Raw genomic sequence first — 12,941 nt, 5'->3', positions numbered from 1 at the left:
GTGAGGATGGTTGACACGTAATATACTGGCTTTTGAAGTGGGAATTTGTGTCCGTCCATCTCTCGTTTGACGACGAGCACTACGCTTACAACATGACGAGTTGCCGCTATATATAATAGCATTGGTTCGCCAACAGTTGGCGCGGCTAAGATTGGGTTAGTGGCCAGGATGGCTTTTATTTCTTCCAGTCCGGCCATGGCTGCGTCCGTCCACTCGAAGTGTTCGGTGCGCCGAAGAAGGCGATAAAGGGGAAGTGCCTTTTCTCCTAATCGGGAGATAAACAGACTTAGAGCCACCACACATCCAGTTAATTTCTGGATTTGCTTGAGGTCAGTTGGGATAGGCAACTGCTACAGAGCTCGGATTTTAGCCAGATTGGCTTCAATTCCTCTGCTAGAGACTATGAAGCCCAGGAGCTTTCTGGCGGGAACGCCGAAAACGCATTTTTCCGGATTGAGCTTAATGTCGTATGTTCGGAGATTGGCGAATGTGAACCTCAAGTCATCCATTAAGGATTTGACGTGTCTGGTTTTAATGACCACATCGTCTACATATGCCTCCACAGTCTTGCCGATCTGATTTTCCAGACATGTCTGGATCATGCGCTGATATGTTGCGCCGGCATTTTTGAGCCCGAAGGGCATTGTGTTAAAACAGAAAGGGCCATATGGCGTGATAAATTTTGTTGCAGCTTGATCGGACTCCGCCATCTTAATCTGGTGGTAACCGGAGTATGTGTCGATGAAGCACAGTGATTCATGTGCTGAAGTAGCATCGATAATTTGATCGATGCGAGGGAGTGGGAAGGGATCCTTTGGGCAAGCCTTATTAAGGTCTTTGAAGTCGACGCATAGGCGCCATGATTTGTTCTTCTTTGGTACCATCACCAGTTTTGCTAGCCAATCCGGATATTGTATTTCTTTAATGAATCCGGCTTCTAGTAGCTTGGCCGGCTCCTCTCCCATTGCTTGTCGCTTAGGTTCAAAGAAACTCTGAAGAGTCTGCTTGACCGGCATGAATCCTTTTAGAATGTTAAGGCTATGCTCGGCCAATCTGCGTGGGATTCCTGGCATGTCTGAAGAATGCCAGGCGAATATATCCCAATTCTCGCGTAGAAACTCCCGTAGTGCGGCGTCTACAGCGGGATCTAACTGTGCCCCAATGGATGCTGTTTTTGTATGGTCCCTTGGATGGACTTGGAATTTGACTATTTCGTCCACTGGTTTAAAGGAGGTGGACTTGGATCTTTTGTCTAGTATCACGTCGTCCCTATCCACCGTGGAGCGCAGCGCGGTTAACTCCTCCGCCACAAGGGCTTCGGATAGTGCCTCGAGGGCCAGTGCAGCTATTTTGTTCTCGGCGCAGAGTGCTATGTACGGATCACTAACTAGAGTGATGATTCTGTTGGGCCCGGGCATTTTGAGCTTCATGTACCCGTAATGGGGTATGGCTTGAAAAATCATGAATGCCTCCCGCCCTAGAAGGGTGTGGTATCCGCTACTGAACGGGGCCACTTGGAATGTAATTTCTTCAGACCTGTAATTCTCCGGAGTGCCGAATACCACATCAAGTGTTATTTTCCCAGCGCAGCGTGCCTCCCGACTGGGGATGATTCCTCGGAAGGTCATACTGCTTTGCTCAATACGGTTGATGCCTATTTCCATTTTTTGAAGAGTCTCCTCATAAATGAGGTTTAATCCGCTGCCGCCGTCCATGAGCACTTTAGTGAGTCAAAAGTCGTCCACAATTGGACTGAGGACAAAAGCGGCTGGTGCTCGGGCTGTTCGGAATTTGGGTTCTTCACTGGCATTGAAGGTGATAACCGTGTCGCTCCATGAATATATTGCTTCCACGTGGCAGACTTCGGCAAGGCTATGGAGGGCTCGCTTATGCCTATTATTTGAGGCGAAGGTCTCGAAGACCGTCAATATTGTATTGTTATCCATGGGTAGGTGCTCTGAAGTATTTTGGGTGAGGAGATCCTCACCGCTTTTGGCCACCTGCCGGAGTACCCAACCTGCTCTAAGGCTGTGTGTTGATATGGTATCCGCTGTACTATGGATTTTGCAGGGGCCGTTAAGCCATCCCTCCAATACAGTTCCACGCCCTGTAGTGGGCTTTTGCTTCTTTGTAATTGAGTCGGGCGACTTATGAGAGTGCTCCCTTTTAGTTCGGACTGAGGGTTTTGTCAGAGCCGGATTGTCCCAAAATTGCGTTTGGGTTTTCCAGGCACTTTCCATCGCACAGTATTTCTGTACTATGGCCGCCAAGTCAGCGAAGTGTGCTATGTCACGGCGACTTATGGCGTTGAGGACTCCCTTGTCCGCGCAATTGTTGCAAACAAAAGAAATTGCCTCTTCCTCGCGACAGTCCTTGACCTTGTTCATTACAAGGAGGAATCTAGCCCAATAGTGATGTACTGTCTCTTGGGGCTCTTGCCTAATGTGGGAAAGATCGTTTGTATCTGGGTGGGTGGGTGGATTTAAGTCCAGACCTTGACCCAATTTGTGATCCCGGGGCTGGGGAGTTTCCGATCTTAGAAGATCGGGCTCTGAGATGCTGCCCTGTGGGTTCGGTATGCGGCCTGATTCTGGATTCAGGGTTAGGGCGGCGTCCTCCCATGAGCGAGTATCCGGATCAGAGAGCTCGGGAATCTAGACATAGTTCGTCCTTAGGATAGAGGGAGAATCGCCGCATTGCTCCTCCACCACCGCTATTTGATGGGTGACCGGCGGAGAGTTAATATCCCTTTGGTCGGGTTTAAGCCCGATCCGATCGTAGTCCGTAGTGACTCATAGAGCGGCGATGCGATCCAAGAGCTCTCTCAAAGAGGAGAGCTCCATTAGATCCATCTGCTCGGCAAATTTCGAGCCGGCGTGGAGGCTATTTTCGATGACCCGAGAAGTCATCGTCAGCGCAGCGGCCGAGCGGGCGGTCATGACGAAGCCGCCTAGTCGAAGAGTTTGGCCTACAGCCAGGGCTCCCCTAGAGGTGACGTTGTCCTTGACAACGAGGCGAGCCATCCTCCTTATGATGATGACACAGTGGAACTCTCAATGAAAGCACCAATTTCGGTGTCAAAACCGGTGGATCTCGGGTAGGGGGTCCCGAACTATGCGTCTAAGGCGGATGGTAACAGGAGGCAGGGGACACGGTGTTTACCCAGGTTTGGGCCCTCTTGATGGAGGTAAAACCCTACGTCCTGCTTCATTGATATTGATGATGTGAGTAGTACAAGAGTAGATCTACCACAAGATCAGAGAGGCTAAACCCTAGAAGCTAGCCTATGGTATGATTGTATGTTTTCCTACGGACTAAAACCCTCCGGTTTATATAGACACCGGAGGGGGCTAGGGTTACACAAGGTCAGTTACAAAGGAGGAGATATACATATCCGTATTGCCTAGCTTTCCTTCCACGCCAAGTAGAGTCCCATCTGGACACGGGACGAAGTCTTCAATCTTGTATCTTCATAGTCCAACAGTCCGGCCAAAGGATATAGTCCGGTTGTCCGGAGACCCCCTAATCCAGGACTCCCTCAGTTATGTTATGGATGAAGAAACTGCTAGAGACTTTCTTGCCTGCAATGATAGAAGTGATCTTAAGAAACTATTAGCTAAGCTTAAAGAAAAGTCTTTGAATGCAAGAATGAAATATGATCCTGCTTATGCTACTTCACCTATCTTTATTACTGATAAGGATTATGATTTCTTTGTCGATCCTAAGTTAATTACTTTGGTTGAATCTGATCCTTTCTATGGCTATGATTCTGAAACTGTTGTGGCACATCTTACTAAATTAAATGATATAGCTACCCTGTTCACTAATGATGAGAAAACTCGCTACTATTATATCCTTAAATTATTTCCGTTCTCATTGAAGGGTGATGCTAAGATATGGTTTAATTCTCTTGATCCTGGTTGTGTGTGTAGTCCCCAAGATATGATTTACCACTTCTCTACTAAATATTTCCCCACTCATAAGAAACAAGCTGCTTTAAGGGAAATATATAATTTTGTGCAAATTGAAGAAGAGAGTCTCCCGCAAGCTTGGGGGAGGCTTCTCCAATTACTTAATGCTTTGCATGATCATCCTATCAAGAAAAATGAAATACTTGATATCTTTTATAATGGACTAACTAGTGCTTCCAGAGATTACCTGGATAGTTGTGCTGGTTGTGTTTTCAGGGAAAAAACTGTTAATCAAGCTGAATCACTATTGAATAATATGTTGACTAATGAAAATAATTGGACACTTCCTGAACCAACTCCTAAGGCAACTCCGAAGAAAAGGGGTATTCTATTTCTCAGTCCTGAAGATATGCAAGAGACAAAGAAATCTATGAAAGAAAAAGGTATTAAAGTTGAAGATGTTAAGGATTTCCACCTATTGAAGAAATACATGGTCTTAATTTGTCGCCTGTTGAAGAAATGCGTGGTCTTGATAACCCGACACGGGTAGTAAAGGTAAATCTCTCTATAGATATGATAAAGCTGAAATCCCTCCTGCTAAGTTTGCTAGCCAATGTTTGGATGAATTTGAAGAAAATTTTAATGCTTATTTTGGTAGACAACTCAAACGCAATGCTTATATGATTGAACACTTGAGTGATTATATGACTAGTGTTAAGGGTGAACTTAAACTTATTAGTAAACATGCTTCTATGGTTACCACTCAAGTAGAACAAGTACTTAAAGCTCAGAATGATTTGCTCAATGAATTGAATAGTAAGAATAATGACTTTGATGTTAGAGTTGAAACTAGAGGAGGTAAAGTGACTTAAGAACCTTTGTATCCTGAGGGCCACCCTAAGAGAATTGAGCAGGATTCTCAGAGAAATAACGTTGATGCACCTAGTCCTTCTAAGAGGAAGAAAAAAGGAAAATGATAGGACTTTGCATGCTTCTAGTGAACCTGTTGTAGACACACCTGAGAATCCCAATGATATTTCTATGTTTGATGCTGAAACAAAATCTGGTAATGAACATGAACCTAGTGATAATGTTAATGATGATGTTCATGTTGATGCTCAACCTAGCAATAGTATTGATGTAGAGATTGAACCTGCTGTTGATCTTGATAACCCACAATCAAAGAATCAAAGTTATGATAAGAGAGACTTTGTTGCTAGGAAGCATGGTGAAGAAAGAGAACCATGGGTTCAGAAACCCATGCACTTTCCTCCTAAACCATCCAAGAAAAAGGATGATGAGGATTTTGAGCGCATTGCCGAAATGATTAGACCTACCTTTTGCGTATGCATTTGACCAATATGCTTAAAATGAATCCTTATGCTAAGTATGAAGGATATTTTTACAAATAAGAGAAAGATACTAGAAGCTGAAATTTCCACCATGCTTGCTAATTATACTTTTAAGGGAAGAATACCAAAGAAACTAGGAGATCCCGGAGTACCAACTATACCATGCTCCATTAAAAGAAACTATGTTAAAACTGCTTTATGTGATCTTGGAGCCGGTGTTAGTGTTATGCCTCTCTCTTTATATCGTAGACTTGATTTGAATAAGTTGACACCTACTGAAATATCTTTGCAAATGGCTGATAAATCAACTGCTATACCTGTCGGTATTTGTGAGGATGTGCTTGTTGTGCTTGCAAACATTACTATGTTAACGGACTTTGTTATTCTTGATATTCCCGAGGACGATAGTATGCCTATTATTCTTGGAAGACCCTTTTTGAATACTGCAGGGGCTGTTATTGATTGCACCAAAGGCGATGTCACTTTTCATGTTAATGGTAATGTGCATACGGTACACTTTCCGAGGAAACAACCTCAAGTCCACAGTATCAGTTCTATTGGAAAATTTTCAACAATTACTATTGAAGGTTTTGAATTCCCTCTTCCTACTATCAAGAAGAAATATGATATTCTTATTGTTGGGGACATGCATATCCCCGTTGAGGTAACATAGTGTTATTCGAAATTTCTCCGGTTCCATGTTATTCGGAATGAGTTTGTTTACAAGACTTGATCAACCATGTTAGTGGATTCCTTTTGATGAGCATGAGATGGATGAAGTTAGAAGGCACAACCTTCTATACCCTCCTTTTACTTTCTGTTATTTATATTAAATAAAGCAAAAAATAGTATTTTCTGTTTGTTTTCTGAATTATCCATGCAAGAAAACATACCCTAAAAATAAAAGTTCTCCAAATGCCCTGAAATTTAAATATGATTTTTTATAGAATATTTTTGAATATCTGGCACTGAAAACACAGCAGGGGGAGCAGCCATGTGCCCATGAGGGTGGAGGGCGCGCCCACCCCCTGGGCACGCCCCTGCCTCATGGACCTCACGTGGGTCCCCTCCACTTATTCCAGCCACCACACGCTCCTTCTTCCTCCCAAAAAAATCACCAACCAGCTCAAGCACGAGTTCTAACTCATCTTGCTGCCATTTTCGATCTTCTAGCTCAAATCTCCATTCACAAAACTGCTTTGGAGGATTATTCTTTGGTATGTGACTCCTCCAATTGGCCAATTAGTTTTTGTTCTAGTGCTTTATTCATTGCAAATTTTTCTTCTTAGGTGACCCTCTTCTTGAGCTTGCATGTCAAATTTATATGGTCAAAAGTAGTTTTAATGCATGATATAGCCTCTAGGCACTTGTAGGAGTAGTTGCTATCAATTTTGTTGAGTTTGGTTCACTTTTATTTTTGAGTTACTAAAAATTTCAGAAATTTTCAGGAAATGATGAAGAGATTTTTGAGGGGCTCGTTGAGTCGAAGCTTGAAGGACAAGCAAAGTGAGGAGGATAAGAGACCCAAATATAATCTCCCTCGCACCGCGGAAGTTCGGCCGTGTGAATGGCCTTGTGATGATTTCTTGAGAGCAGCCGGGATTTATGATGATTTTTATGAGTTGGTTGAGAATGCAGGCCTCACCGACTTCCTCCACGACCAGCGCAAACAGTATCTCTTACTCAATAATATATTTGTGCAAAATTTTCATTTCCATGCTAGGAGGTCACCACCTTCGGTGGATTTCTATTTATATAATGAGTATAAGGAGATGTCCCTTTTTGATTTCTGCCGGGTCTGTAAGATACCCTTTACCGGCAGCATAGAAGAACCACATCGTAGTGATGTGGAAGGGTTTATTGATATGATTGTTGTAGGGGAAACTAGGAAGGTTTTCGATGCAAGAATTACTAGCATACATTTTCCTGTTCTACGTTACTTTGCAATATTTGCTAGTAGATGCTTGATTGGCCACAGAAACCTTAGTGCCCCTGATATTATTATTTTGTGCCATGCCTTGTTCCGTGATGACACATTTAGTATGGGAACTATTGTTGCAAAGCGGTTAAATCTTAACCGTACTAAGGGCCCCATCCTGGGAGGTATCTTCGCCTCGCTGTACATTTTAACATACCTATTAGACATTATGAGAAAGAAGAAAAGTTGCTGCCTCCTGTTTTTCTAGACTATAAGAGTATGGTAGCACATGATTTTATCGTTAAGAATAAGGAAAATATGCTTAAGTACAAGCTGATATTTGATAAAAATCACCCTGAGACTATCACTTTGCCTGCTCCTTCCTTGTTTGACTTATCTGCATGCAAGTACCTTCTTCTGCCGGAGGCCATTCACTCCTACCGAAACCCCACACCAGCTGCAGAGCCATAGCCGGAACCACAATTTGATCCTTCATGATAGTCTGTTTACCAGTGGGATCCGGAGGAGATTGCCAACCAGTGACAACCCGAGGCTCCTTCTCAGTACGACCCCCACTACAACTTTGGATATCCGCCAGGCCAGCCGTGGCAGTAGACCAACTTAGGCCAAAAGCCTAAGCTTGGGGGAGTACGTACTTCTCACCGACATTACATTCCTGTTCACACACTCATGCTAGTTGTCGGTGCTCATACTTTTTCATTGTAATATCTATGCTAGTTTATTTCCCTTTTTTATGCTTTCTTCTCGTGTATTTGATAAACCTTAAGCAAAAACCAAAAAATTAGTTGTAGCTTTTAGTTAGTTTACTTTCCATGCCTGTAGTAGTAGTAGTAGTAATTAAAAAGAAAACCCCAAAAGATTTCTCATTCTTCTTTTGCTTGTTGGGAGCTTTCCCGTGTAAATAGTTTTGTTTCTTTTCTTTGGGGGTCGAGAGGAGAAGACCATAATGAAAATGTTGTGTGGCTCTCATATTTATTATTGTTGTTCTAACAAAGAGCCCATATTACCTTGTCTTCTCTCTTTTTATTGAATACTTGCAGATTCCAGCTTAGTCCAATGCACGTGCACTATTATTTTATCCACACTATTCGGTCGTGCAAGTGAAAGGCAATAATGATGATTATATGATGAACTTATTGACATGAGAAAAACTGCTATGAACTCGACCTCTCTTGTTTTTGTAAATATGATTAGTTCATCGTTCCTGATTCAGCCTATTATGAAAGAAACATATTTGCAATGACAACTAGAGATTGTAGTTTCTTATGCCATGCTTAATTAGCTAGGAGCTTATAATGGTTTACCTTGCGTGCCAACATGCTATTAAAATGGTTGTGATGTGGTATGATAGGGTGGTATCCTCTTTTGAATAATTCAAGTGGCTTGACTTGGCACATGTTCACGCATGTAATTGAAACAAAATCAACATAGCCTCTACTATATTTATGTTCATGGTGCATTATATCCTACTCATGCTTGCATTCGGTGTTGATTAATTTTAATGCATGTTCATGACTGTCATCGCTCTCTAGCTAGTCGCTTCCGAGTCTTTTTCTAGCCTTCACTTGTACTAAGCGGGAATACTGCTTGTGCATCCAACTCCATAAACCCCAAAGTTGTTCCATATGAGTCCACCATACCTACCTATATATGGTATCTACCTGCCGTTCCAAGTAAATTTGTATGTGCCAAACTCTAAACCTTCAAATAAACGTTCTGTTTTGTATGCTCGAATAGCTCATGTATCAACTAGGGTTGTATGCATCTTCCATGCTAGGCGGGTTATTCTCAAGAGGAGAGGACTCCGCTCCTCACTCACGAGAAAATGGCTGGTCACTGGGATGCCCGGTCCCATGCTTTATGCAAATCAAATCAAAATAACTGCAAACAAAACTCCCCCAGGACTCTTGTTAGTTGGAGGCACTCGTTGTTTCGAGCAAGCCATGGATTGATGTTTGTTGGTGGAGGGGGAGTATAAACTTTACCATTCTGTTTGGGAACTGCCTATAATGTGTGTAGCATGGAAGATACCGACATCTCTCGGTTGTTATGTTGACAATGAAAGTATACCGCTCAAAATATTATTCATATCTATTTCGAAACCGAGCTCTGGCACCTCTACAAATCCCTGCTTCCCTCTGCGAAGGGCCTATCTATTTACTTTTATGTTGAGTCATCATCCTCTTATTAAAAAGCACCGGTTGGAGAGCACCACTATCATTTGCATCTATTAATGTTAGTTTACATTGAGTATGACTTGACTGGATCTCTTTTACCATGAATTACAATGTCTAGTCGGTCCTTGATCTTTAAAGGTGCTCTGCATTTATGTTTTGCAGCCTCAGAAAGGGCTAGCGAGATACCAGGTAGTCACCCCTCCCAGATATGGAGATCAATAATATAAGGCCGAGATATATTCAAACAGGGAATCATCAAACGGATTGGTAATCGAAAGTCAAAGAAAATCTGGAATCATAATTGGCTGCTGAGGACGGAGATAATGAAATCATATGGATGTATATCGACCAACCCTCCTCTTATGGTTGCTGAGTTGATTGATAAAATTAGAGTAAACCGGAAAAAACCACCACAATTGGGGACCCTAATTCAGAAAACTGCCACCATTCAGTTTTTTTCAAGAACCCACCAACATTGTGGTGACAGTTTTCAAAAAACACTAATCACTGAATTAGAGACGTTTGACAAAAAAATTGACCACTGGGTCCCACAGTTAGGTGCCACGTGGCCAGGACTGATATAACGACGCTACTAACCGGCCCACCCCCACCTCATGCAAATCTCCCACCCCTCGACTCAACACTCAATGTCGCCCAGCATCCCATCGCCGACGGGGGTCATCAGAGACGTACCAGCGCAGCCACAGGAATCACCCCGTCGATGTCTAGCCACCGCGTCCTAGCACCGCGCCACCCAGGGAGCAATCTCCCATGCAACAACTCCCCCGTCGCTCCACGACTACCACCAATTTCCACAGCTCACCGACGGATTCGAGCACCACCGGCTTCCATGCGTCGCAATACGTCAGATCCAAGCGGCTCCGGCCCCTCGCGCCGCCCAGGGAGAAATCTCTCGCGCCACAACTCCCCCTGTGCTAATGGCCATTGTTGGGAAACGTAGTAGAAAGCAAAAAAATTCCCTACGATCACCCAGGAACAATATGAAGATGCATAACGGGCTGTGATCAACGATCCTTACCGACTTCGGGAGTGCAGAGGAAGAAGAAGAGACGGTGTAGATCGTACTCAGAGTCCCTCGAAGGTTGATTACAATCCCGCGAACCGCGCTCGAACGATCCCTTGAACTGAAGGCCGAAAGCACAACCTCTCTACTTGGTTGCAAGCGTACTGTCTTCACGATCCGGTAGCGCTTTGCCGTCCAGAGCTAATCATCGCCGGAGAATTAGAGGGAAGTGATTAGAACCACACATGGCTTCTAATTATGAGTATTAAAGGTGGCCAGGGCTAGCTCTAATTAGTCAACTAGGACCAACAAGAACTAGAACTAGATCAACTAGAGGAGGCTCCAAAACTTATGTATACATAGGGTAGAAATCCACTAGTATATATATGTTAGAGGGGAGGGAGAGGGCAGCCGCCAAGGGGGGGGGTCCCCTTTGGGGCGCTGGCCTAGGTAGAGGGAGTTGGACTCCCTCCCCAAGTCCAATTCGCCCCCGCAAGGAAAGAGGGCGCCTTCCTACTTGGGCCCTTGTGGCCCAAGTTTCCTTCCACCCATTGTCCTTTTAAGGCCCATTGATATTTAAATTAAATATAAAATGTAGCAATTTGACCTCAAACAGTCAAATCTCTATGCATAAGTGTCATTCCTGGATCGGTAATGCTGACACACACAGTACTTCGAAGGATTTATAACAGAGTAGAAATCACGCACTTATTACATCGATAGTCTCAAAAGATAACTTAATACAATAATATGGCTTAAGGCCATCAAAATAAGATAACAACGTAAGTCTTGGAAGATAAAGTGAGTCCATCAACTCCAATGGCATAGCTGAGTGCACGACAAACGACCTAGCGCACCTCACTCTTTGTCTAAAAAGTCTGCAAGATGATATGTTGCAGCCCGAAACAGTTCAGCACATGGAATATGCTGGCAACATAACACAATAGAGCAATGAACAAGTAAATGCTAACACTACATGCATATATGGCTGGTGGAGGCTCTATGATTATAATTTTTTTGTGAATAGCCAATTATTTCCAACGGCAAAGTAATATATTTTATTTAACTATCATGGTAGTTGATAAACATTGAGAATGCTAACCCCATCTCAATCCCAATTAAACTGTAATTAACAACCCAACAAGTTAATTTAGAGTGATGGAATCAATATGATAATCCAAGAATGAGATACTCAAGATGTCCATAACCGGGGACACGGCTAACCATGATTAGTTTGTGCACTCTGCAGAGGATTGCACACTTTTCCCCACAAGACTCGATCTCCTCCGTTGGGTTTCTCGTACTACAGGGTGTTTGAGAAACGGATGATCGAGACATAGTCTTTCAGAAACTTTAACTCTTAACTCTAGGTGGACAGTTACACCTACTTTCCCCTACATCTGCTAGCCCACCACTGAAAGAGGTCCTGAAACATACTCAACTATGCTAGAGCCCATAATAGCTTGTGGATGCACACGGAAGTTTCTAGCATGAATAATCATAAGATCCCTTTGAGCCTGGGTGGCGAACCAAAAGACAACACTACTATATCCCCAGGTGCCCGCAACCAATCCACCCAGATGTGTATTTAAGTAGCCACCTTATGTTAACCATTAATTAACAATCTCACATCTGTCATGGATCACTCAAACCAAACCACGTCTACGAGCATAGCATCGCAACCTAAGCATAACATAGAAGTAACTCCCAAAGGTTTGATAATAAAAGGGCAATAGGTTCTACCTCATCATCTATTTCCCAAATGCACATGTTAAAGGATCCTACTCATGCAATGTTTGAGGATTGTAGCTAATTCATAAAAACTAGGTAATAAAGGGTATGATCAAAGTGTTACTTGCCTTACTGACGATCTACAAACCCTAGAGACTCGTAGTAGCACACTTCGCACTCCGGGTATTCTATCGCAAAAAACAATAGCATACAGAAGCAATTAAGTATACACGCAAGGGTAAAACTCAAATAAAATATCAAATCTGAAAGTTCAACTGAAGAGCTTCCATTTGCGAAAAGAATCGATCAAATCGGAGCTATGGAACTGAAAGTACGATCAAAAGAACTTCGAATTCAAATCTGCTTGAAACCAAATTTTAAATTTTCAAAACCATGTTCAAGTTGTTTAACCAAAAAGAGGGGCTCGTTACGAAGATTTTGGCGTTGGTTTCACTGGATTTGGACTAATGGTTAAAAAGTTGCGAGGGTTTAATGATCAGGGGCTAATCTATGATAAAAATAATCACGGATAGGTCCCTGGCAAAAAAATAAAACAGAAAAGAAAAGTCTATCAGACGTACCTCCGTTAACAGAGTCTAACGAACGAGATCGTTCGTTAAAATAACTAAACAACAAATGTTCGCGGAATAGATCTAAACCAAAAAAACCGATTGAACCGGCAGAAACCCGAGAAAACCGACTATATAAAAAACCCGATCTAGATCTAGGGTTTAATGAAATAAGCCAGCGGGAACCGGAAATAAACCGATCGGCGGCGGCGCGGGTCCGAACGGCGGCGGCTTCCGG

Source organism: Triticum dicoccoides, chromosome 1A, assembly GCF_002162155.2.
Source record: "Triticum dicoccoides isolate Atlit2015 ecotype Zavitan chromosome 1A, WEW_v2.0, whole genome shotgun sequence".
NCBI classification, from domain to species: domain Eukaryota; kingdom Viridiplantae; phylum Streptophyta; class Magnoliopsida; order Poales; family Poaceae; genus Triticum; species Triticum dicoccoides.
This window is presented reverse-complemented; position numbering follows the sequence as displayed.